The following is a 27,880-nucleotide window of genomic DNA, read 5'->3' as shown; positions in this document are numbered from 1 at the left end:
GTCTTGGGAAGTGCGCCAGCAGCCACAGAGGCTGGGAGGTCATGCAGGCATTTTGGGATCGGGCCACATGGGCACCACTTATAATGAGAAATCCATGTGGCTATGTTTAAGGGGTATCAAGGATTTATTAAGAGATGGAACATGAGAACACATGAATATGGAATATGGTAAGTCTAGTTGTAGAGTTCGGTTCACATGGTGTCTCACGACACCTGTTTTCGTCACCCAAAAGAGAGAATGACCCTCTCCCTCCTTCCTTATAAAAGGTCACATAGCCAGACAAGAAGCACCACCTCCATCATCTCTATTGGGCTAGATAGTCCAAGGTCATGGGCAGAGTGAATACCCGTTATAGAACCAGTAGAGAGTGGATATTCCCTAACCTAGAAGCTATCTCCAATTGATGACTGCTCACAAGGGAAAAATCAGCTTTCTCCAACAGTCTCACTGCAGGCAGGAACCACACCTACAGCCAGACCCATGTCCAACAGTAGACAGCCAACACAACAAGCTCAATGTTATTCTTAGAGTTTGTTTTTGCCTCATAAAGTTCTTTCTGGGCATTTTGTGAAAACCGTATAGGTCCTTTGCTCATATGTTAGAGGTTCCAATTTTGTGTCTTTATGGAATTTCTCTGTGTGTGTGTGTGTGATATATATCTATATATCTATATATATATCTATATATATAATATTCTCCCTCCCTCCCATACCCCCTGAATTCCTCCCATTCCACCTCCCCCCACTACACAGGGAGGGTGATGCCTTCCAGGAGGGATCATCAAAATCTGTCAAGTCATTTGGAGTAGGGACTGGGCCCTCCTGCCTCCAGGCTAAGGGAGTATCCCTCCATGGGGATGTGCTCCCAAAGTCCTTTCGTGCACCAGGGATACATCCTGGTTCCACTGTCAGAGGTCCCGTAGACTGCCCAGGCCTTCTAACTGAGACCCATGTTCAGGGGGTCTGAGTCACTCCAATGCTGGATTCCCAGCTATCATTCTGGGGGTTCATTAGCTCCTCCTTGTTCAGGTCAGCTGTCTCTGTGGGTTTCTGTAGCTTGGCCTTGTCCTGCCTCTCTGCATCTGGATTCCAGGAGTTCGGCTCAGTGTTCAGCTGTGCGAGTCTTTATGTCTTTTTCATACTTTTCCTTTGGCACTTTTTTTGTTGTTCATTTGTTTTATTCTATTCAGGGTTGTTTTCATTTTTAATCTCATTATTTATTATTACTATTTTAAGATGCTTATTTGCTTCTAAAGAGAGAGCAAGGAAAGGTGTGGATTTGGGTAGGAGAGGAGGTGGGGAGGATCTGGGTGCTATTGAGAGAGAGGAAACCATTATCAGACTATACTGTCTAGAATTTTTATTTTCAGTAAAAAAAGGACATGAGGATGTCTTGGGCTTAGGAAACGAATCACTATCCCCTGTGTTTCCTAGAGTGTTTAACTTGTTATGTTGTCTGTTTACTATCCATTGGCTTGTTGGATTCATTCTTTTCAAAATGTTCTTGTCAATGTGGGCTCCCATTCTTCACAACACCATGACTGAGGGAACAATGAAAGATGAGCTCTGTAGACATTTGTCACATCAAGGAATGGTGACAGCAGCAGCACAATCTTGGTCCTTAGAGGCTCCTTGTGATGGATCTAGCAAGAGAGGAAAAGGACCCCTTTAACATCAGAGGAAATGGGTTAAAGTCCTGTGTGCAATTAGACAAATGATAAATTCCTTCCTTCTAGTTGGGCCCTTTAGCCCCGCTGTTTTCAATCCTGAGCCTTGCTTTCATATTCTCACCTTATCGACTGTTCACCATTCACTGAATATTTATGAATCCTTATGCAGTTCCAGTAAGACTGTAAGTAGAGGCTGCAGTGGCTGGGGAATTTGAATGGAGAAGAATTAGCCCTGGATGCCCATCAATGCACAGAGTAGGCAATTACAAGACTGGAGTTAAGGCTTGGGGTCATGACACCGGAAGTCAAGGCCCTCCCTACTCTCCTTCCGGTTACGATCTGTGTGATCCTAGGTAGAAGATATCTCTTCTACCTCACTGTCTTCATTTATAAAGTGGGATTATCTTACACTGAATGTGAAAGAGTTACAGATACATTACATGAGAAAATACATGTAAAACTTCTGGTAAGTTCTAAATGCAGATAAACAGCATCTGCGTAGCAATTTTCACTGGGTAAAACTGCCTGTGTCACAGAGCAGAGTAATGGTTGCCCAGGCAGTGAAGATGAATGTGTTTTTCTTGTGCATCACAAGCCCATTCTTCATTTTAATTTGATTTGCTTTTCATATTCAGGTAACTCTGTATTGGATATTCATGATATTTGAAAATAACAAAGCTTACTCTTGTTTTTTGCTTTTTGCTTTTTTTTTTTTTTTTTTTCCAGAAAGAAATCTATTTTCTCTGAAGCTTTCCTACACAGTCTCCATGGACTCAGCAGGCAACACCCTGCCTCCCTTTCCTGCTTTAAGTGTTTTTCTAGAAGTAGTTCTCCCAGGCTGCACTGGGTAATTGACAGACTCATTTTCCTTGAGAATTTAGTCCATCCCTCCTGGATGTCTGTCCTTAACATCATGCACGATGAGTTGTATCATTTTTTCTTTTTTTTCCTAAAACTTTGTGAACCCATCAGAGCAATTCCTCTTTCAGCATCTGTGCCATTATCTGTCATAGATCTTAGAGAAAAGTCAAAGGCCACCAAATCGTCTTAGAGGTGAGCACATTTTCCCACTTCTATCCTGTGAGAACCATAATCCATGTGCAGAATGATTTCATAAGCACCACAATCAACTCAGTATAGATTGTGTAAAGAGAAACATTGAATCTTTCCTGCTTAACTGTATTTTTCTGCTACTTACATACCTCATGGGATATTTTATGTAGCCCTGAATTTGCCCCATCGCTTTTTTATATGTTTTGAAGCCTTTTCTTCTTTCCGTCTCTGTGCCTTGGACATCTGCGCTGGATTTTAATTGTGTTTAACTGGTGTTACCTAATGCTTTGTTGGAAGAGAGTCTTCATGAAAAAGACAAAATGTATTTTTTGATGAAAAAAATGAAGGCACATTACTTAAATCTATAGTGATAAATGAGAAATTCAAGCTTATAAGAAATGAATTAACTGTACCAGGGTTAATAGAAACATAAAGATTTCTGAGAGTTAAATGAGCAAAGCCACAAAGAGAATTGTGCATATAAGTTGCATCCATGTACTAAATTGCTTATGAAAACAATCATTTCCAGTTTATTTATTACATGAAATGGTATGCCTAGTGCTTAGACTCTCCTTTAAACACATGAAACAAGTTTGTTGTAGCGTGCTTGATCATTATCGGGTGGGACCTTTTAGTGTGTTCTAAAAACAACAATCTAGTGACTTTCCATGAGCAGTTTATTACATTTGCATTTCTTTAGTACACATTTGTACATACGTGTTTGGGGAAGGTGCACATATGCAAAGGCATGCCTGTGGAGACCAGAGGACATCGGGTGAGTTCAGTTCTCCCTTTCTCTACATGGCTCTCAAAATAGAATTCAAGTTGTCAGGCTTGAGGCATATACCTTTAGCTGCTCATCATTATGCCATCCCAGTATATATTTTCAAAATTAAAAAAAAATAGAATAAGAAAAGGCATAGCATTTGGAGCATGTTTCAATCCCTGCAGGTATGCTTTCCAAGGCTCTTCAGACATTGCCGTATGATACTGTATTTATTCATTTTTCTCTGATTGTCACTTAGTTGTCTTGAAGGGCTCTTTGAAGAGGGTGTTTTCCCAGGATGCTTCTGTGCTAAAAGGACAACTGTTCATTCATCATGCTCACACTAGGATTAGGTTTCTAAAAACAGTTCTGTCCTCCTGGCTTTTAAATGCCCATTATATGCTATCACAGATAAAGCAAGAGTGTAATACATTTATAGATGCAAATTACAACTAACTGTTTAAATATTGAATATACATTGTAAGTATAAAATAAAATTCAATGAATTGCATAGAATTTTGCTTTCCTATGTCTCTTGAATCTACCCAAGAAAAAGGTGTCTTCTAATGTCATTATCAGCTAGCCCCTTGCTAATCTTTTGTATACGTACTAAAAATAACTTCACAGCCCATGAAAATGCCACCTGTGAGAACATTCAGTTCTCAGAGAGCAGTAGAGGAGCAAATGTCAGATGCCGAGCTCAGCAGTTCCTGGAATTGAGGACACAGCTTTGGCCTGACCAAGCAGAATGCTGGATAAATTGAGATGAAGAAAATCTGAAGATACTAGCTGCCTTCTTGGCACTCTTCTGCAGCTAAAGGTGACTCATAGTCAGCATAGAGAAAACACTTAGATGTAACCAAAGCAGAAGGGCATGAATGGCACAAGAGTGTGAAGATGACAAGGAGAAGGGAGCTCAAATACTAAGACAGAGTGGTTCTCTTTCCAAGCATGTCTACTGAGTGACATTTCCAAAGACGTGTCTTCTTCTGTCGTAGAGAGCTGTCCTATCACTGTCTAATTTAATTCTTAGATTGAAGCAAGGATTTTACAGGGGCAGGTTAACTGAATAATTTGTAAACATCTGAAAGCACTTAGAAGCTGTGGAGAAACTGTGCCCACCCTGCTTTCTAGATTAGGTTTTGTCTCGTAAATTAGGAAGAATGATACTTGGGTGGTGAATTAAGAAATTTTGGTTGTCATTCTGATTCGGGTCTTTTCTATGTCTAAAACTGAGTGTTTCAGTAGCCAAGCTGATAACTAATACCACCTCAGTTTCCCCATTTGTAGAATTAACTTGGAGATAGATGCTTTGCTCCTCAAGTCTGTGAGTCTTGCTTTAGTTAAATCCATATTTCTCAGGATATGGATGGCATTTTGAGAATGTTTTCTATTGAAATACTTTATGTTTGCTGTTTATTTATCATACATGAACATTGTATAAGGAATCTTTTATACACTCAGGTTCAGAGAAGTAATTTACTGTCTGTAAAATCTACAGATTTATATTAGAACTCAAGCCATCTGACTTAAAAGTGTTCTACTCTAAGGCATCATGACCTTCCATTTCAATTGAGTGTTCCTTCGTGAAATAGGCACATCTCCCAGCCTGTGGATGCAACTGGAATGAGCTAAAGCACTCACAGATATGTCTTCAGATATGTGACTATTGGTGGCAAAAGGCTTCATAGACAGCTGAGTGATGATTCTTATTTCACAAGTTCTCAACTATAGGGAGGCATCCTTATATTTCTTTGTATGTTCTGCTGTCAAGCTTATCAGACCCCAGAATGAGGTAACACCCAGGCCTAGACAGACAATTTGGTATGTGTTCACTTATTTACAGATATTAGTTGTTAAGTCAATGATAACCACAGAGGTTAAGTAGAGAGTTAGGAACTAGGGTGTACAGACATATTTCATTATGAAAGATAAATAGAACAGATATTTGTGTATGGATGGTGTGATTGCTACAAAGAGAGACCCATGAGGGGATGAGGAAGGAATATTGAGAGGAACAGTTAAAATGAGGAGCCATTTCTCAGGGGAGCATGGAAACCTAATGCAGTAGAATGATTATGATCTAAATGAAATTGCTAAATAACAGAGGATACAGAGCCCCAGTTGGACATTTTCTGTCACCAAATGAAGCTCCCAGTACCAGTATTAGGCTACATATAATTGAGTGGTTGGCTAAAGTCCCCATGGAAACCCCAAAGTAACAGTAATGCAGGCTGTTGCCAAGACTATAGGTAGCTCTTCACAAATTGACAACAAATTTCCATTGCTGAGGACATCTACACATTTCATTGATCATGGAGAAATTGAACTTGTGCCTACACAGAGCCTTCACCTCTACTGCCTGGTATCTTGGGTTCAGGACAGTAATCTGCATGCTGCCAAAAGAGAAAAATAAATACCAAGTCAGCCACAAAACCTTCTCCCTAACTACAATGATGTTCTGCGCCAGAGATATGCTAGTCCAATGGTGGCAAAATGCTTGTAACTAATCAATATCTGGTTTGACTTAAGGCCGATTCCACAGATGGAACCCAATTCCAACACTGCTTGGATGACAAAAAAAACTTGAGACTGGATAGCTCAGAGAGCTAGAGTAAAATCAAATATTACTATTCAAAAAAAAACCATAAATAAATGAAACAGCAATAAAAGACATTCTTCTATATTCATAAATCAGTGCCTTGTTAAGTCATCATCAGAGAAGCTTCCTCCTGCAGCAGATGGGAACTAATACAGAGATCATTGGTTAGACGTTATGCAGAAAATGAGAGACTTTAGAACATTCAGTCCTCACGTGGGAGGTTTATTAGGGGAAGGGGAAGAGAAAGGGCACAGAAAAGGCCTGGAGGTGGGGGAGTAGTGTGAGAGAGCAAGCAGGAGATGGGGCTTGCCTTTTATAAGAGATATATAGTGCTTGTGCACAAGGAGAGCTCTATGTAGGCAGCAGCTGATGATGTATTCTGTCAGGACCCTGAGCGCTGGCCAGTATAAAATGCCTGAATCCTAACAAGCTCATGCGAGCAGGAAATACTCATAGTGGCTGTGTTTGTGGACCCTGAGGACAGGCCAGCATAATTCCTGAATGCTAACACCTCTAAATCAACAGGACCAACGCACACATGAACACACAGAGACCTAATCAGCATGCACAGGACCTGCATGAGTCTGCACGAGATAGGGTCCTAGAGATGAATGGAGAAGTGGACAGGTGCCCTCGTCCCTAACCAGAAGCCATCCCCAATTGGTATCCACTTGCAAATGAAGACCCCAAGGGTGTCCCTGGGGAAACAAGCTACTCTTCAGAGCTGGCTGCATGCCCAGCAGTAGATGCCAACAGAAAACAAGCTCACTTGTATCTTTGGAGGCTTCTTGCCTTAAAATGTCATGGATGAAAATGATGGAAATATAGCATTCCTGTATAGAATCACCAAATATCAGTAACAAAAACTTTAAATAAAAATTTAAAGTATACTAAATGACATCTATCTAATAAAGCCATAATTAAATTATGAACTCTATATTAATATACTTGATCCATAAAATTGGACATTTGGAACACTTTTAGGATCTTTATAAATGAGTGCAATTATAGTTTGATAATCTGATTTTGAATATGGAGAAATGGGTCTAGACGTCATAGTCAACTCATCCCCCCCCCGTTAATACTTAATATTAATCTAACAATGTGAATGAGGGTGGTTATATCTGATTCCTTAAACACTATCCACTCAATGGGATATGGTGAGTCTGAATTTGGGGGCAGAATTAGTACTGACATCACCATTGGAGGACTTACGGCCACCATGGTCATCCTCAAAGCTGAGCTGGGGCTTACTGACTCTGGTGATTCAGAGCCCTTGAGCCTCAAGAAAGAGGAGTGTAAAATCCCAATATTTCCAAGGCAGATCATCCCTTACCCTCCTTTATCTTACACAAGAACACTAAGGGCATCCTTTTGTATGGCAGTCTCCTCCTCTTGAGTTTACATTGACATCACTGGGTATTAATTCATCAGGATTTTGTGAACCTGTAGTATCTAAATCTGTCCACTGTAGGTATGATAAAGAGTAGAGCACCAAGCCTCTTAGCTCTTGTCCTTTCATCTGTCTCTAGGGAATATCCATCCCATCCCTGCTGAGCTCAGTACAGATGATTAAAGATGTAATATGCTATTAGCTGTACATAGTTTAAAAAAAATAAGAGCAATAGCAATTGTTTCTTAAGCAGCTTCTGAACTACTTGGAAATTTATTGGTATGTTTTCATGACCAAGATTGTCTTTTTCCTAAGAAGCAGCTTTATTGAGGATGACTAGTTACCGAGTATTTCCAAGACCTTGTATGTCTCAAGCAAGGGACCCTGGCAAAGAGAGCAAGCCTTCTCAGAGTGAATTGTGTGTATAAGGCATCCTGGTAATTTAATTCTCATGGAAATCCCAAAGGGTGCTAATTATTATTGTCTCCATTTCATTATCAAGTTTCCCTTTTGCCTGGCCTCCAGGCGTGCCTCATCTGAAGTATGATTTTGGAGAATTCTGTGAGACTATAAAGGAGAAAGGACAAAACTGGATACTGGCAGACCTAAATAGAAATTTTGTCTTAGTAAACATAAAAGCTGACAACCTTGGACAAAGCAACAATATTCAAGGAAGTAGAAGATAAATGGTTAACTTTATACGTACATGTAGCAGAGCTGTGTATCTATCAGGTCAAGGAGCAATGTACCAGGAGTTCCTAGCCCATTCTGAGTCCTGTTGTTTTTTGTTGGCCTCTCTGTTTTTTATTATTTGTTTTCTGCTTTGAAGAAAGACAGGCATTAATGCCCGATTTAATTTGCTTGTGGAACTAGTTACTTAATGTTTCTTTTTGTGATATATTTTTATAGCTTCTCTATACTTCCTGTTTGATTTGGTAAGAATGTTCTAGAGAAACAAGCCAGAGATGGGGTAGGGATTGAGGGAAGAGGCATAAAGTTACAAAATTACTTTCCATAAATGTAGTCATTCAAGGGTCTCAGGTTATGTTTAGACTGGACACAAAGAAGCCATGTACCAAAGCATCCTGCTCCAATTGAAGCGGATCAAACAAAAAGAACAGTCCCCAGAGGAGCTGAGTGTAATTAACAAGTCCACCAGGTACATACTTGTGGAGGGTGTGTCAGCCATCCCTGCCGACAGGAAGATTGTTGGTCATGAGACATCAGTCCTGGCAAGTAGAATCAGCAATTTAATTATCTGAGACTTTTTATAGGGTGCCTTTGGAGTCACATATAATTGCTAAAATAAAATCTGCTATAATAATTTTGAAGCCCTTTCACAAGTGGATTTGTCTCTGATAGCATTGATGAAGTTTTGGAATTCAACAACTAATTTTGTTTTCTAAAATTCAAGTATTCTGACGTTTTCCCTGTACTCGGAGTTCAGTATCTTATTCCTCTATTTCCGTGTCTTGTTCATTTGGACTCCGTGTCGCCTTACCCCTGTGAGGACACATAGATCCCTCTTCTTAGAGGGTCCCTCTGCCAGGGGCCAATTTCCCACCCATTCTCTTTGCTGCAGCTCCTTCTGCTTCTCCTTGAGGGAAAGAATCTGTTCTGAGCTCACTGGAAACTCAGTTTGCCTTACTCATCTATTGAAATACTACTTGACTACAGTAAGCAGTCTAAGCCTTATTCAAGAATAAGGCGATGTCTTTCTTCTGTGATGTGGTGGAGCTTAGCTTCAATTATAAAATATTTGTGGGGTCTGTAAGCATACTAAGGTCTATAAACTGGCCGGCTGAGCGTGTGAGCATAGTTACATCTTTGGTTGATGTATTTTAGTTTCCACACTACAGGATCTGGGTTAATAGAGCAAAATACAATGGAGTAAAAATTGGATGAGCATTTACACATGTTCAAAACTGTGTGTACCTGCCAAAAGGCCCTTGTCCTAACCACCGTCAACTATGACACATTTCCTAGCACCCAAAGACCGACCTTGTGAATGGTATTATGGTTGTCTAATGAAGACAAGGAAAATAACAAGAGAGGAAAGGGGATAGACTGAGGCTGGGAGACAGGGAGGAGAGAGAGAAACATTGGTATATCTGTACAGGTGACTTAAGTTTAACTTTATATGTGAATGTAAGCTATCTCTATATACAACTTAAATTCAACTGTGTTATCTCAAATATTTCTAAATTGTTATGTTTCTTTAAATGGTGGTAGACATTTAAGGTTATAAAGGTATACTTCAAATTAACAAAATATTTATGCCACCCAGTCCTTTCTGTAAGCTCTTTATAAAGGTTAAGCCTCTATTACAAAAGGGAATTTTTCTCTACTTCTTTGTCCTTTACAAGTGTAAATCTAACCTACTAAGTTAAAACCAGTTACAGTCAGGCTGGAGGGCTCTGAGTAAAAATCTCTCCAAAGCCTCTCAGCTTGGATCCAGTTTTCCAGACAGATTAATTAATTGCACGAATAAAGCCTTACCTAGCCACCTATGTGCTTAAAGCAAGTAACTAAAGACATTTTTTTTTCTACTGAGATATACTAAACAGTCAGACAGCCCTCAAATGCTCAGAGATCTGGAGAATATGGCATTTAAAAATGTTTCAATAAAATGCTTTTATAGCAGAGAGACAGGCCAGCTGCTGACACCACCCATTTCCTTCAAGAAGACTGATGGACACTGAAGAAGCTCCACCCACAAAAGTGGCAATGCTAGCCATTGAGAAATCCTGCCTTTCCTCTCAACTGCTGTAAAAGGGCTCTAAGGACCGTGAACAAGAGGGCAGTGGAATCGACTTTCTCCATGTTGCTTGGGCCAATGCTAGTTAAGTCTTCCAAAAGCCCCTAATCCACAGGTCTCGTGCCATCAGCAGAAGGCAGATGTCCTTAAAGCCTCTGACCTCAACAATTGTGGAGAACCTGGGGATGGCTGTCCATGCTACCAGCTAGTAAGTCTCTGTTACTCTCTAAACATTAATTCAGGTAACATTTTATCCTTCTCAAGAACTTTGATGCTTTTGACGACTGGTAGCTTTGCCAGCTTAAAGCAGAAGCTAAGGCTCCATTAAGAAATGGGCATTTTTAAGGTCGCTACTGTTTATAGTCTTTTAATGAGCTACTAATCAATTCTGACAGAGAACTAAACACCATAGTATGCAATCATTACTGTAACTATAAGCTCAAAATTAAGGTTCTTTGCATTGCACTAAAGATCTGTCAGTTGTATGTGTTAATTCTTTTAGCCAAATCATTTCTAACATGAGTATGCTGCTAATGTATCTAATATTTATGTTTCTCTCTCTCCCCCTTCTCTTCTGTTCCCAGTGTCTCCATGTCTCTTTTCCCTTCCCCTTCTAACCTCTTACTAAATAAACTTCTCACTTAAGCTCTGTCTGCCTGGCCCTTGTCTGCTATGGAACCTGCTATGCTCTCCCATGTGGTTCCTTAACTTGGGACCCCAGCTTGGGGCACCACCCCCCCATCTCTATCCTATAACTCTATACTATACTATAACTCTAACAAAAGAACCACATGGAGGAGGATAAGGGAAAGAGAGACGGGGAGGTGTCTGTATAAAATTCAAAAGAATTCACCCCAAATGCAATTGGGAAAGCATTAAAGAGAAATTATAGTTCTTAATAACATTATAATTATCACTTACAAATTGAGTTTTTAAAAAAGCTAACTAAAATGCATTCAAGGAGTTAGCACAAAGACAAATCTCTTCATTTCAAACAAATATTGCATATTTTAAAAGTCTGAAATGTATGGGGGATATATAGATAGGCATGCAGTTACCATAAAATTGAATAAAATCATATTCTCTCCATTTGATACCTAATATAATAATAATATACTGTCATATTATACTATAATAGTATAATAAAATAAAATATTACTATTTATCAACATTTGCATTTTTGAATGCTTAACATTATATGACACTTGCTTTACTAAAGGAGATATATTTTTAAGTTTATTGTGTATGTGCATGAGGTATGTCTGTGTGCAGTACCTGTGGAGGCCAGTAGGGGCTGCCAACCCCCCAACCCCCACCCCGGAGCTGAATTGCAGGCAGTAGTGATTCACTTGAGGCAGTGCTAGGTACCTAACTTGAGCTCTTTGGAAGAACAAGAGGCGATCTTTACTGAGCCAGTGCTGCACTGTTATTATTCTTTATATATCACCTTTTCTTTTTGTTGTTGTTGTTGTTATTTGGAATTTTTTCTTTTCCTGTTAAGCATATTTTATTCTCCACAATCTTCGGCTCCTCCCTGCCTTTTGTAGGAGATGAAGTACAGGATCTGTCCAGGTTTAAACTTGACACACAAATTCTGGCTTGGTGCTCATGTACTTGAATGATTAAAAGAGTAATGAAAGGAGGCTGGCATGTTGGTGCACATCTGTAATTCCAGCTGTAAGGAGGTTGATGCAGGAAGACTTAGAATTCTAGGCCAGCCTTGAATATATACTGAATGACATTCTCAAACCAAACCACTGAAATCAAATCAAATCAAAACAAAACAAAAAGCCATAAAAACAAAGGAAAAGAAGTAGAAGTTGAGCACATTGATGAAGTCACAGGTTTGATACCCATTTCCTGTTCTCAGAGTGTCTGTGGGAAACATGGCACCACCTACAGATTCTGGGCCTGCTGAAGGCAGCTTGGCTTCCCCATGGCTGTCCTTACTCTGGGAACAGGAAGGCTGCCCCAGGCTGGGTCTATGCACGGTCCCATCCTAGCAGCGGTATGCTGAATCTCTGTCTTAAGAAAATGTTGGCAAAAGATGAAAGATACGTTTTGACGTGAGATATTATAAATTAATCTTTTTGATCTCAACATTTAAAAACTGACAAGGAATGAGGGCAGAAAATATGCCAAAAATAATGAATAAGACATTGAACCCATAAAGTTCCCATCTTTGGTACTCTGTCAGACCAAAGGTTCCGGAGAAAACCTTACTAATGCATTTTACAGCAGAGAGAGATGCATTTGTATGGGAGGGGCAGTGCTCTTGGGATGGAGCAGTAAAGTTCCTTCTGGGGCCATGTCTTCTACTTAAGATTGTTTCTGAAACAGAGAACTGCAAAAGCTTGCACTATAATTTGTGTAGTCCATATTTTTCCCACTTAAGTACAGAACTTTCTGGAAAAGAAACATCCTGCCTTACTCTGGGATCTGTTCCACACCTTGGAAGTATGACAGTCCAAGCTTCTCCTGGGAGATTTTCAGACTGCAGTGATGGTTATTATGGTAGTAATCTGCAGTGTGGTGATGATAAGTAATGTACACTTATAGAAATAGCGTTTGTGTGTAATGTGAATTTGTCTGGGTCATGACATTCTCATGCCTGAGTCTGACACTAGTATCTCTAAGGGAATAGGGGTAGTGGGGGTGGTGTGGGTGGGGGTGATGGGGTGGTGTTGGTGAGGGTGATGGTTGGGGTGGTGTTGGTGAGGGTGATGGGGTGGTGGGGGTGGTATGGGGGGGTGGGCTGAAAAGGACACTTGCCCAGAGCCAAGTTCATACAGCTCCCTGTAGCTGAGCTGAAAAATACTTCCCGGCAGGCTGACTCTCCCCACTCCCCCCCCCTCTCTTTTCTCTTCTGTTCTTCCCAGTCAAAACAATCAAACAAAGAAGACCAACAAAACAGGTACACGTTTGATTTCTAAACTGGCCAAAGTCATTATTTAAGTTGTAAAGTTCTCTTTCATTCTAACTCCAAGTAAGCTGTTAGTAAAGTGAGGAAAGTGTATGAACGAGTTAATATTTCCCTTAGAATACAAGTGTCAGAGAACACAGTGAATTATGCAGTTTTTGTGCGAAACTTTATGGCTGAAACAGGCTCCATCAGAATCTGTATGAAGGAATATATTGCGACATCATGTAATAGTATTATGCCTCGTTATACTTACAGCCTGAATTATTGCTCCGTGTTTGCAGTATGTACATTGTGCTATTGTAGTTTTTACTTTGTGTTATGCATTTTGCCAGACTAGTACAAAAGCATCATTTCAAGTACAAGTTACAAACTACTTTCAGAAAGCTTGGGGATTGGAATTTGGAGAGAAAAATTCAAATGCCTCATTCAGACTCTAAGTATTATCCACCTGTGTTTAAATCAGACCTGTCGGTCAGCCTACTTTATAATCAGAAAGGTTAGGTAAAAAAATGATGACGAGTCTGAATAAAGAGCATACATCTCCTTAATGACATATCCTTACTGAGTCTTTGTCATAGCGAGAGGGAATTGTGTGTGTGTGAGGGAGCTCTTCTGGCTTTGCCTTCCTGCATCACCACAAGGAAGGCTCAGTTATGAACGCAGATTGCAGATGCACTTGGGTTTCTGTTTAAAACAGGACAGTTAATATTAGTTCACTTCGCTTGACTTGAACACAGCAATCCTAATTGAATCAACACCATGGAGTTTCTTTACTTCATGGTTGGATAATGTCAGATACAGAAATGAACTCAGTTTTGTTTGTTTTTATTTTTATTTTTAATTCTGGGTTCAGTTAATGAGAAAGCAGAACACTGGCAGTGCTAGAGAATGAAATACTGCATGCTGTTTTGAAGTCATGTCCTCTGTCCAGTGAGTTTCCTCCATAGGCTCTTGTTAGAGTATTGTGAACGCTGTCTACCCTTGCCATAAAAGACACACACACACACACACAGAGCACAAATGTGTAACCAGGCACACACACCTTTAAGAGTCTGACCTTCCAGATGTCTTCAAACTGACAGTAAATCCTAGTTGTAGTGTCTCTCTAGACCATGCTGGTGTTAGCACAGCTGAACATGGGGACTCTCTCTATGGAACATCTCCTGTGTTTATCCCATTATACACTCCAGGAAACTTTTATACACACACGAATGCTCATGAGTACCCATACTCGATACAGCATACACACATGCAAGACTACATTACACACTGCTATATGATATGGCTGCATTATATGAATATAGCATATATGGCTATGTATTATGTTAGTGTGCTTTGAGTATATACATCTTTTCCTTTACTAAACAGCAAAACACTTAAATTGCCTCATATTCTCTTAACAGCTTTCAGATTCTTATTTAGAACTTTAATGAAATGTTTAAAGTACATGTTGCTACACAAAAAGATGAAAATGATAGAGTTTTACTTGTTCTAGTAAGCGATTCTGAAGTTCTCTGAGATGGTACACACCTGCTTTCGCAGCCATCTTTCATGCAGTGGTTTTATCCTGCTTGGGATGAACATTCTTAAAGCAACCTGGAAAATTCTGTTTCTTCAACTAGCTTGTTCCAGTAAATAATAGCCTTTTCTGTCTCTCACTAATTTTCTATATATTAGATCAAGATACTACTTTATTGTCATGTGTCAATTGCCCTAAATTCAGGGATGACAGTTGTCAAGCTACGTGCCCCACATGTATTTGATGATGCTTTGTGAACATTGCAATTCTTCAGCACAACACTTTTATCTAATATCTGACATCATGCAGTACTTTGGGAAGCCTTGGTTTGTTTTAAAGGAGAAGGGAATTACGTAGAAAGTGAAAGGTAGATGTCATTCTCCCATGTTACTCCTTTTGTGTTTCTGTCTTCCTTCTACAGTAGTCAAGAGAATGATTCATACTATGAATATATTTAATTGTCCTACATGAGGTAAGGAGGTCTGAGAATCAATGAACCTTTTGGACAGAGTAAGATGACTAGGGAAGAACTTTTCACGATACCCTACTGACCTCTAGTGTTTTCTTTGCTCCTTTTGCAGTTTTCCAATGGCAATCTATAGCAAGGCTGTGTCTCAGCTTTTCTCTGTGTCAGAATTTTCAACCTTCTGTGTCAGATGATGCCTGCTTGTCATCAGATGTCCAGTGGAAAGCATGATGCCTGGTAGCATGCGCAAAATGTCTCCAGAAATTTCCCTCTGGAGGGAGGCAGTACCCATGACTGAGTATCACTGCTCAATCTAGACAGAGAGTAAACAAGGATCCTTGCTGGAATATTTACTAAATATGGATATATATAACTGTTCAATGAAGAAAGGAACTAATTAGAATTTCTCATTCTGATTCACATCTAGTGTCTCATATTTCTGGAGGTTCCTAGGATTACAGGATTTGTTACTGTTGAGTTTGATTCAGTTTTCAGATAAAAATATTGAAATTGAAAAAACTACTCATATGAATATGTTCTGAAAATCTTTTATCATCAGGATAAACAGGAAAGATAGGCAGGGCTGGTTTTTGCCCCAAGGACAATTAGATCTCTCACTGATGATATTCCTCAGCGTGAGTCAGTTTGGCTGGTCTTTAAAGGGTGTGTGCAAACTCTTTATCTTCTTGTTCAATTTTGAGACAAAAATCTCATTAAGTTTTCCAGGCTGGCATCGAACTTGGAATCTCCTGTGCCAGCCTTACCAGTGGCTGACAATATAGACCACCACACCATTTACATCATTTGCAATTTGTGTGACTCCCCTGTGACTTTGAGAATCTAACTATGTTTTGCTGTGAAGGACAAATTCAGGAGGCACCACAAGGGTTCATGTCCTAACTACAGAAGTGAATAATACCTCTTACAAAGATGCAGAATACAACCTCAACTTAATGAGGATCTCTCCATGATAGGGAGAATAAGTTGAAACCATAATCAAAGTTAGTTTAAGAAACATCAAGAAATCCCATATGAAAAGCAGTTGTGTGATGCTGAAAGGCGTGGAGACAGGACTTGTTTCTGAAGATTGACAGTGTATTTGGAGAGACTGCTGTTGCAATGTGATATCAAATGAAATAATAGGGGTGTGAGTGAAGGAGAGATTGCATTCAAGTTAAGGGCATAGAATGATGATGGCTTCATGGAGAAATAAAGAGACCTGTCATCAAAACAATGTGATTCCATTGAACCTTGATGGGCAAGCAGAATGTGTAGAAGCAGGTTGTAGACAGACTTTTCTTTTGGGGCCACCAGCTCACACAAAGACTTACCATTATGAATTATGAAAACTCAGCTGATAGCTTAGGCTTGTTCTAACTAGCTCTAATAACTTAAATCCATTTCTATCCATCCACTTGTTGCCATGTGACTTGTGCTTTACCTCTACCCCTGCATGTCTGTTCCCTCTCATCTGCTGGCAACTGCTGGCATCTCCACCCTTCCTCTTCCAAGAATTTTCTCTGCCTGGAAATTTCTGCCTAGATATTGGCCATTTAGCTTTATCATTAAACCAATCAGTGACACATCTTTACACAATGTAAAGAAATATTCCACATTTTCCCCTTTTTGTCTAAATCAAAAGGTTTTTAACTCTAACATAAGAAAACTAAACACTAAGAACAATTATTAGGCAAGAATTACATTTCAATGTCCAGTCCATTTGTATTTTGCCATGCCCACACGATCAGAGTACCAAGCTGGCGAGGGTGTCAGGATTAATGCACTTAACAGACCACCACAAGAAATGAAGAAGAAGCTGCTGTTTATTAAAGAGAGTAATGGGCTTATATACCCAAGCCAGTGGATGGGCTAAGCATAGGAGGAAGTCATGCACCACCCACACCTGGGGTCAAGGTATAGGCATTGCGTACTGGAAAGTTCTAAGAACAACCTCGTTTGCTCAACCTTGAGAGCACAGAAGTTCTACAGCTGGGTGGGGAGTAAGGGACAAATACTTAAATTTCCCAATAACATTTGGCATATTTGGAGAAAATATCCCATTATTTATTTTGTCTTGATGAGTCCAAATCTCTGTGCTTAGTTTACCTTCTATCATAACTAAGGAAAACTGCACCTATAACTACCTAGCCTTTAACTCCATCAAAGACCCCAGGAGGACATACTATTACCCAAGTAATCAGTGCAGTGCAAGCCACTTCCAAATGTTAGAAATGACAGAGACATTTGGATACCTGGGCAGTCACCCAAGATTTCTCTGCAGTCTTGGGGCATCCAAGGTTTGTCCTACAAGCTTTGAGTATCTGGCAGACTCTTCTATGAAGCAGCAGTTTTGAAGGACTGTCCCACCTTATCTTAACAAAGTTTGGCATTCCTTTTTTGTGTGTCCTGCTTGTCTAATATATACAGTATACTGTCAGCAGTCAAGGCAAGAACAGTTTCTTTGCCCATATGACTATTTTTACCACCAAAAGCAAACTCTGCATGAAGATTCTTCAATGACCATCATCTTTTTTTTTTTTTTTTTTTTTTTTTTTTTTTTTTTTTGTAGATTGGTGCTTTCAGGAACAGATGTGTCTCACTGTCATGAAAATCCTTATTTTTTTTTTAATTTTAATTTTTTAGATGTCTAGTTTCTTTTTCATCTTGAAATTCGTTTTTACTATTATTAGTTGTTTTCTTATTTTACATATTGGTCCCAGTTCCCTCTCCCTCCCTCCTTTCCTCCCATGCCCCCTGACCACCGTCACACCCCATCCCTCCCATCCTCCACTCCACAGGGAGGGTGATGCCTTCCAGGAGGGATCAACAAAATCTGTCAAGTCATCTGAAGTAGGCACTAGGCCCTCCCTCTTGCCTTTAGGTTAAGGGAGTATCCCTCCATGGGGAATGTGAAAAGCCTTATTATGTTAATATACCACTTTTAATGCCACATTCAGTAGGTCTTCAATGTGTTTGAAGATCAATCACCTATCTATAAAAAATATATCTCTGTATAACTTGAAAATATATCTAATGTGACTATAAGGTTGTTATAGATGAGTATTAACCTGTATTTCTTTAATATCTTAAATAGCTTTCAAAGAATAAAACTTTACATAACCTTTTAAAATGAGCTACATAAGTATAATACTTTAAACAACAGTAGTAGAAATATATGTAAGTATAACAAAATAAGCATAAATTTATATCACTATACCAAAATCCACATCAATGAAAATATTTGAGACTAGTGGTTATTTAAAAGTAGATTTAACAATCCACCTTCTATCCTATCTATAGTCACCCCTTTTCCTTCAGAAAGAGATTCCTGAATATAATCTTCTTTGTTTAGCTTTTTCCCTGACCATGACAAGTAACCATTTGTAACCAACTCCTGTAAATGATGACAAACATCTATAACAGACTGATTGACCAAAACCCACCCACCCCACCTCTTAGGGATATGGGTGTCGTTGTTCTGTAGCCTGCTTCCTATTGTCTGGGGACACTGGACCCTGAGAAAATTAGGATAATGGTCAAGTCCCGGCTCGGAGAGTCTGTGAGGCTAGACCATCTCAGTCAGCAACTTGAATCTGCAACAGAGGCACTCTAGGAGGCTAGATCACCTGGGCCACCCATTTTCACTGGTGTCTGGTCCCCTTGCTCTGAAAAAAGATAAACTTTCAGAGGCAGTATACATATCTGCATAACACAAGTATGTTTGAAAAGGTTTTATATATATATATATATATATATATATATATATATATATATATATCCCCTACCTTTTAGTTTTTCTAGGTTTATTTCTTTATGTTTGTAGCCAGAATATTCGGGGGAGCGGGGTGTTCCCTGATGAAATCTGATCTCTATCAACCTTGAATGAAACCACAGCCTTTTGTTTTCTGAGGAAACAAAAGTATAGCCTCTTCTTCAACACAACATTTTTTTTTAACTTCCAATTTGAAGTTAGGACATTTTAAATATATATAGCTTGGTTTGATTTAGCAGTTTCCATATTCCAATGTCTCTCAGCAGCCATTGCTCATTTATCAGCAATCAAAAAATTAAAGTCAATACAGCATCATACAGGATCCAGATGCCCTGTGTGTTTCCCATCTCTATGTGTCCTACTTTTTATTATTTATCAACAATTTACTTTTTTAGACCTATCCACACCTATTTTCCTTTTTTCTTAAGCCTATGCACATTTTAAACACAGCAACCTGTCCAGAGTTTTTTTGTTGTTGTTTTCTATTCTCTTTGAACCTGCTTTACTGTGTATCTGTCTGCATAAGCAAAATCTTTTAACTATTGCATAGCTTAGCTCATGGGGCACTGTTGGGGCTTGAGCTGGGGGTCTCACACTGAGGGGAACTCATGCTGGTAGGGCTTGTTCTGGTAGCTCAAACCTGCATGCAGCAGCCAGGAGAGTCCTCTCTTTACCTCCACCTGCATGAACGACTGGAGGGAGCAGAGTGGTCCTATGTCCGGCACCATATGTAGACAGACTTTTCTTTTGGCTCTGCCAGGTCACTAGAAATGACTTGGAGACTTATTATTAATTATGAAAGCTTGGCAGATAGCCTAGGCTTGTTTCTAACTAGCTCTTATATCTTAAACAAACCCATTTCTATTCATCTGTGTGAATCATGGCGTTGCCTGAGCTCCGTTTCTGGTCTCCCTCCATCTGCTGGTGACTCCTTATGTCTCTGCCCTTCTTCTCTCCCGTGCTGTTTCTGCCCTGAAAATCCTGCCAAGCTAGTGTAAAGAAATAGTCCATAACAGCATATGAGAAATAAAAAGATCAAGTCAGACTTTCAGTGTTGACCTCTGGCTTTCATGTAGATGCATGTCTATGCGAACTCCCACCCTCCCCAATATGCACATATATACATGACCACACAACACACACACACACCGATATACACATATACAGACACAGAGACACAAACACACACACACACACACACACACACACACACACACACACACACACACACTTCCTCATAGAAAGGAAGTAAGGCTGCTTCTCAGAGTAAAGGTCTGCACTCTTTTTCTGGAGAAGCCTGACACCTAGTGGAAAGAAGTTGTATGGGGCCTATACAGGCTATAAATTCTGCATAAAGTGTCTAGAGAAGAATTTACTATATTTCTAATCTCAAATTAATATTTGCAGTTCTAATAAGGAATAAATTGAACATAATTAGCTGTTCATACTTATATTGAACATTTGATCTGTTGGACAATTGAAAATGAATATAATAGAAGGAAAAATCTCACATCCCCTCCAAAGTTGCTTTCTAGATGAATCTGCATCTGCTTTCTGGAATTTGTATATGTAATTTTACAAGACATGTTTTTAATTTCTTGGCTTCTTTTATGAGTGTGTAATTTTGTATGTAAATGCACAGGTATGGAGGTCAGAGGTCAATGTCAAATGTCTTCCTTGTTCACTGTACATACTAGTTGTTAGAAGAAACTCTGCTAAACCTGAAGTTCAGCATTTTGCCTGGACTGGATTGACAAGAAGCCCCAGAGCCCTTTCTATCTCCACTGCACCTGAACTAGAGTACAGGAATGACCACTGCGCAGCTTTTAAAAGTGAGTTCTGGGGATCAAACGTTCCTTCATGTTTGCGCAGCAAGAACTTTACCGACGAGCCACCCCCAAATCTCGTATTTCACTTCTTTAACTTGGTGTAATCATTTCGAAGAGAGTCCAATCTCTGCACATCGGTGATTTGCTCCTTTAATTGCCAAGTAGTGTTCTATTGCCTGGGTACAGCTCGTAGAGTCATTGATGTACTTAAAGGGGAATCATAGATCCAAAAGCAAGCTGTTTCAGCTTCTAAGTGAAACACGTGCAAGTCTGGAGCCAGTAGGTTCTCTAGAATAGCAAGATCCAAGATTATGATTGATATTTGACAGTTCCATATGGTGTGTTTGGCCATATTTGCCTTCTCTAGTTTTCCCAGGTCCCCCCTTCCTTACTCTCAACTTTGTGTTCTTTATTTTTAACCCCTTCAAGACCAATCTGTGCTGCCCAAATGTGCTTGGATGCTTGGCCTTCCACTAGAGCCTTCAGTCTTAAAGAACATTGTCTTTTCCTTCCCAGTAGCGAACAGTTGTGAGCTGCTCCACAGGGCTTGGGTTTTATGTTCAAGCCCCATCTACATTCTGGAATTTATTCTGCTCGGACTTACACATGTCTGTGAATGCTGTCACAGCCACTGTGAATTCATATGTGCAATGCCCTGAAGACGGGTTCCTTTGTACATCCTCTGTCCCTGCTCTTGTGCTCATCTGCCCCTCTTTCAAAATGACCCCAGAGCCACGGGAAGTACAATATTTATTTTCCCTTTAGGGATGAGTGTTTTTTTTTTTTTTTTTTTTTTTTTTTTTTTTTTAGCCTCTTAATCTCTGTGTTAATCGCCAACCGTAGATGGAATCTTTTCAGTTTAGGAGGGAGAGACATATTGTACCTATGTGTATAACAGTCATTGAGGGTCAGTTTAACTCTATCCATTAAACAGCACAATAGTAGGAGATTATCCCCTAGGATTTATGAGCTCTTTAGTTATAGATTCTCACCCTACTAATGGTGCCAGATATGTATTTCGTCCTATGGAGAGGGACTGCAAGTCCAATCAGAGAGTGGTTGGTTCCTCCCAGGGATTTTTCGCTACTATTGCACAAATGGGCAGGCATTACCAGGCCAGCTGTTATAGCTGGCAAGAGTCAAAGCTGAGTATGGTTGGTGATTACTTTTCTCTTCCAGTAGGTGGCGCAGCACCTGTCAGCTCTGAGAGCTACCCAGTGCAGATAAAATTTCCAGATCGATAGCAGCTTGATTCCTCTGTGATCTACGAATGGAGTATGTGATGTCTTCAGCAGTGGGCTCTTACTGTCTGCCCTGAGACACGATTCCTGGGAAGAGCAACTGAAGAGCAAAGAACAGATACTACCAAAGTCGAAGTCTGTGAACCAATGAGACTTTGGGACTTCTTTACAGATATGTGGGTGAGGTGATCCTTATATGACTCAAAGACAGCTGGGCCAGTGACATCCTACTCCAGCATGGCTGACAGTGTCTGAAGGCTGATATCTCAAGTGTAGTGCCCAACATGCGAGCAAGTCAAGTGCTGGAGTGTATCCTTCCCTGCTGCTTCCTGGCAGTTCAAACTGGCCTTTGCCCATTCTAGGCAATGTGACTGGTCTGCTTCTTCCAGGTTTCTTAGTTCGAGTCTCTACTAAGAAAATGTGCTTGTCTGAGGGTCTTCTTTGAAGCATGGCTTGTCTGAGAGTGACCTCAGAACTCTTTACTGATGCCATATTCTTGGGAATGGGTAGTGCTGGCGAATCCTGTCAGTTTCAGGGAGTTCCTGAAGTTATTTTGAGTTGTTAATTTCCTTCCTTATGGAGCTTCCCTGCAGGATGGGGTGTTTCCTTGTAACCCCTTACCAATATTTGCTATAGTAATCCCAATTCTATAAAAAACCTTATTCATTCCCCAAAGTAGACATCAGGACAATCATCGCTTGGTCTGTTATGGGTTCACTTTGGGACTAAGTAGGCTTGTGTGTGTTGTGCCTCCCTAGCAAAGCCCTACACAACAGGAAATTTAGTTGAGAAGAACAAGGGTCACTACGGAAGGAGACGGAGGCAGGAGAGAAAAATAACAGTAATGATATTTGAGGAAGCCATACGGAATCATATTTTAGGTAAAATTAAGTATAACTAACATATGTATGTATATGTTTATTCATAAACGTATAGTTTTATATACAAACATGTACAGTTTAAATGAATTTGTACCACTAGAACTGATAATGTTATCTCCTAGATCCATAGACTATTTAAAAATTACCAAAGTACCATATGTGAGAAATGGCTGTTTGAATTGTTGGCCAGAGGAGTCCAAGAGACTCCCAAAACAATATAAACTATTGCTCGGCCTTCATTGCCTTCCAGAGGATGACAGAAAGGCATTATTGCTGAAAAGAAATGCAATGTGGACACAGGACACACACAGTCCAAGCTGGATCTGATCTAAGAGCCTCCCTGGGGACTAGCTTTCAAAGTCCCAGAAGGTACTATGCAAGCTTACAAGGGAGAGAAGCAACCAACATTCCTACAAAGCCTACAGAAGATGGGACTGATAGAAACCTACAGCCAGACATTACACATGAGTGTGTACACACACACACACACACACACACACACACACCTTGGAAGACTCTGACCTAAATTGGATGTCTCCATCAAATTTCTTCACTGGAGCTCAGGGAACTCTAGGGAAGTGGAAATGCGAAGAGTGTAAGAGCTAGATGGGATGGACGGAAGGCACTAAGAAAAAAGACCCTCTACTCAACATCAGCAAGGCTCATCTGAACTCACAGGCTGAAAGAAAGAGCAAGCGCAGGCCTGCAGGGCTCTGTACCAGGTCCTTTGCATATGTACTATAATTCCAGTTTAGTGTTTGTATGGGATTCCTGAGTGTGTGGACAAGTGGGTCTCTGATTCTTGTGCCTTTTCCCGGGTTCTTTTACTTTCATTGGTTTGTTTGATCCGATTTGTGATGGCTTTTGTTTTATCTTGTCATGTTTTATTATTATCAGAAGTGTGTTCTTATCTAAGGGATAAAGAAAGGGAGTGGATCTGGATGGGAGGGGAGAGGGAGAGGGAGAAGGAAAGGGAGACGGAAGGGGAGGAACTTGGAGGAGGAGAGGGAAGGAAAACCATAGTCAGGATATATTTTTTAGAAAAGAATGGATTTTCAATAAAACGGAAGCATTTTTTAAATGTTACATGTCTTCTTTACTAAAAAATAAAATTCATAGTTGCACCATCACATCCACAAAAATTGGTTGCTCCCGTGGGCTTGAAGGCAAGTCCTCATTATTCCCTCGTTTATTTCTTTTCCAAGGTGAGATCAATAACTGCTACCCATGTCACAAATATAGACCTCCAAACCTCTCTTAACTCTGGGTTTATATCAACATGCTAGCCCTCCCCTGCTCATCCGTAGCCTCCCTCTGACTATTTCCTGTTTGAGCAGCTTTTCCCCCAGTGATCTATATTCTGTCTCCTAAAAGAAGAGATGGGTATTTACTCCTTAACCTCAGAACATATGAAGACACATCACAGGTGATATACCAGTTACCAGAAAGAGCCAGAGTGGCATGGTGGCACATGCCTTTAATCTCCCTCTCTGGAGACAGAGATCACAGAGACAGAAATCTCTGTGAGCCTGAGCCTGGTCTTCATCTCTAGTTCCAGGCCAGCCAGAGCTACACAGTGAGACACTGCCAAGAAAGGAATAAAGCAACATGAACCCTCATCAGAAAAACACTGTCAGGGATGAATGCAGCTGAAGGAGGAGAGTCAATGTCAGCACCAGAACATGTCAAACATGATCCACAACAGAGAACCAGAAAGTGTCCAATGCAATCAGAGACCAAGCATGCGGCTGAAACAAGAGTCTAACAACGGTTTATCTCACCTCCTCCTGAATGCTCATCCGGAGATGTTTTTCTTCATTTACTTCCTGGCTTGGAGGCCACATTTAGGGTCTGTCACATTCTTTATTGTCAGGCTAGAAATGGTGTAAAGACGTTGCCTTTGAACATCTGGGATTTCACTTTCTCACTGTAATTCTTTAAAAATTACTCATAATCAGTCCAGTTACCAAGACGATTTACCAAGGTGAAAATGAAGAGATTAATGGAAAACACAGAGAACAGACCTGCTTGTTTCCCATAATTAGTTTCAGCTGTCAGCTTGACAGAGGCGGGCTCAAATTATCAAGAGAACCTCAATTACTCAGTTTCTCAGTTTGAGAAACTGCCTTGGTTGGGTTGGCATGTGGGGATGGCCATGTCGACATTCTCTTGATTGGTGGTTGCTGCGGAAGGGCCAGCCCACTGTGGATGGTCCCATCTTAAGCAGCTCATCCTGAATTGTACAAGACACCTGGTTTAGCAGTTGGAGGAGGAAGCCAGCCAGCCAGCCAGCGGCTTTTCATTGAATTCCTACTTGGGAATCTTTTCTGATTTCTTTCAGTGGTTGGTTGTGACCTGGCAGTGTAAGCCTAACAAAACCTTTCCTCCCCAAGTTGTTTTAGGCCATCGTGTTTACAAAAGCAGCAGAAAGGAAACAAGAACACCACGGGAGTGAATAAAATCTGAAAGGGAAGATGACTATCTGCCTAAAACAAGGCTTCTGAACAGGTTTTTTTTTTTTTTTTCTTTTTCTCCTAATTATAGGAAATTATTTTTAAATTTATTTTATACTCCAACTGCAGTTTCCCTGTCTTCTCTCCCATGGGTCCTTCCCCCACCTCCTCTCTTGCTCCCCTCCCACCTCTCCATTTCTGATCAGAAAAGGGCAGGCCTCTCTCATATGTCGACAAAACACGGCATATCAAGCTGCGGTAAAACTAAGCACCTCCCCTTATACTAATGCTGGGCAAGGGCAACCCACTATGAGGAAGAGGGACCGGAAAGCCAGCCAAAGAATCAGAGATAACTCCTGCTCCCACCATTAGGAGTCCCACAATAAGTTCAAGGTACACAACGGCCTCATATATGTAGAGGGCCTAGGTCAGTCCCATGCGGGCTCCCTTATTTTGTAGGTTCAGACTCTTTGAGCCCAGGTTAGTTGATTCTGTGGATTTCCCTGTGTTGTCCTTTACCTGGCTGGTTTCTACCATTCTTTCTCCATTTCTTCAGCAGGATTCTCTGTCTCAGGCTAATGATTGGCTGCGGATCTCTGCATCTGTTCCCATCAGTTGCTGGATGAAGCCTCTCTGTGGACGGGTCATGCTAGGCACCAATCTATGTGCATAGCAGAAGACCATTAGGCATCCTTACATTGACATTTTTTTTTTCTCCAATTGTGTTTGGTTGTATTCAAGGTCTCTGGGCCATTTAGCCACAGGGTCTTTCATTCTAGGCAGTTCAGGGGTGGGCACAGGTTTCAGACTGGACCAATCATTGGTTGGCCACTCCCTCAATCTCTGTGCTACCCTTACCCCATCACATCCCATAGGCAAGATAGACTGTAGGTCAAATGTTATGTGTCTGTGTTGGTGTCCTAATCCCTCCTCTGGAAATCTTGCCTGGTCACAGGACATGACCCCTTTGGGCTATATATTCATTAGTGCTAGGAATTTTAGCTGAGGTCATCCTTGTAGATTGCCTTTTCAATGAATAAAGGTGAGCTAGAGTGGTGGGAAGGATGGCAAAATGGACTGGTGTGCACATGGCAGCAGTGACAGGTCTGTGGTGGATGGAGAAAGCCTGTGAAACCTCAACCCTACACCAATAACTACAGGCAACTAAGGAATGCAGAAAGTAGGCAAAATAGTCTTCCCCAGAGAAAAGCACACCAATTGCCTATCCAATATCAAATGGTTGGAACATGTCAAAGTGGATCTGGGTCTAAACCACTGCCGTGTCCCACACCTCTAGAATGACATGCACTGGGAGCATCTGAATCTAAATCACTGCAGCATTCCACGTCTCTAGAATGACAGTAATGGAACATATTTGTAGTGCAATGGCAAATCTCCACTCTTTAAGGTTATTAATAACTTTCTGGGCTAAATGAATACATTGAAATAAATGAATGATTCGTGAACGGGATTCACAATCTCTCCCTGTCACCTCTGCAGCCTCCTAATCTTTATGCTTCAATCTTGTGGGAAGCCTATTGCTTCCAGGAAGAAGATGCTGAGACATATGTATGACAAGACAGGAATCATAGGGAAAACCAACAGATGTAATAAAGAGAGTCTGCAAAGATGAAGAAAGAAGACAGGCAGGAGGAGTCACAGAAAATGACTCACCTTTCGAGACGAGTGGGGAAGCGCAGAGGGTGCTTAGACAACTGGAGGATACTTCCAGAAGAATGTATACATAATTTTCTTATTGTCCAGGAGATGGGCACGAAGAGTGCAATTAGATTTATTGTTACTGTTATTAATTTATTTGCTGGACTATGTCAACATATGTAGTGTGGGTGACATTTTTACATGGCTTTTGATGGAAGAACTCAGGTGGGTTTTACTTAACCGGCACTAGGAGAACAGACATCAAGAGAAAGGGGGCAGAAATACTAACGAAGGAAAAAAACCAAGACAACCTCTGGCTTCAAATGCACAAAATCACATAACTTTACAACTTTCTATTAATTCCTTCACTTTGGGGCAGGAGCTTTCATGTTTCATTATCAGATTCACAAGGGTTATGAAACTGCTACAAATATCAGTTAGCAAACACCAAAACTTCAGTTATTTCTGTTGGAGATTCCAGGCTGGTAGAAAATTGTATTGTTAGACATTGCATACTAGATCTGAAGACTGTGTTATTAATTATTTAAATATGTAAACTTTTCTGTTTGTGCATACATAATTTAATCATATTAAAAGAGGAGTATCCATTATTGTTGTTGTATTAAAAGTTTCAGGGTTTATTATTAAGAATGAAATAAAATGTAGATGGACTATAACAAAATCAATGCTAAAATAAATTAGGGAATGAAAGAAAATTTGAAGAAAAGTTAGTAATGCAAGTGGCAATTTAACACAAAAGATAGACTAATTTTCCATTCAAGTGTTAAAGAGAGTGTTGAACAAGTATCTTTCTAAAAATCAATTTCACTTCTTGAAAGACAAAATAAAATGCCTCAGATCTCCTCAGAAATGAAACTTTGTTCTTGATCAAAATG

At 40.2% G+C, this 27,880-nt stretch overlaps 1 long non-coding RNA gene across 1 annotated transcript; it reads right to left on the bottom strand.

Annotated features, from left to right (window-relative positions):
* Nucleotides 1-1,350: 1,350 nt before the first annotated feature.
* LOC127236302 (uncharacterized) lies at nt 1,351-25,981 on the bottom strand. Its single transcript, XR_007835765.1, has 3 exons — nt 25,845-25,981; nt 24,654-24,746; nt 1,351-1,642 (listed from the first exon to the last, which is right to left on the bottom strand). It is a non-coding gene; the product is annotated as an uncharacterized LOC127236302 (long non-coding RNA).
* Between the last annotated feature and the right edge of the window lie 1,899 nt (nt 25,982-27,880).

The sequence above is a fragment of the Phodopus roborovskii genome, unplaced genomic scaffold (genome assembly GCF_943737965.1).
Source record: "Phodopus roborovskii unplaced genomic scaffold, PHOROB, whole genome shotgun sequence".
NCBI lineage: Eukaryota > Metazoa > Chordata > Mammalia > Rodentia > Cricetidae > Phodopus > Phodopus roborovskii.
The sequence above is the reverse complement of the archived record's forward strand: the minus strand, read 5'-3'. Positions and strand labels throughout refer to the sequence as shown.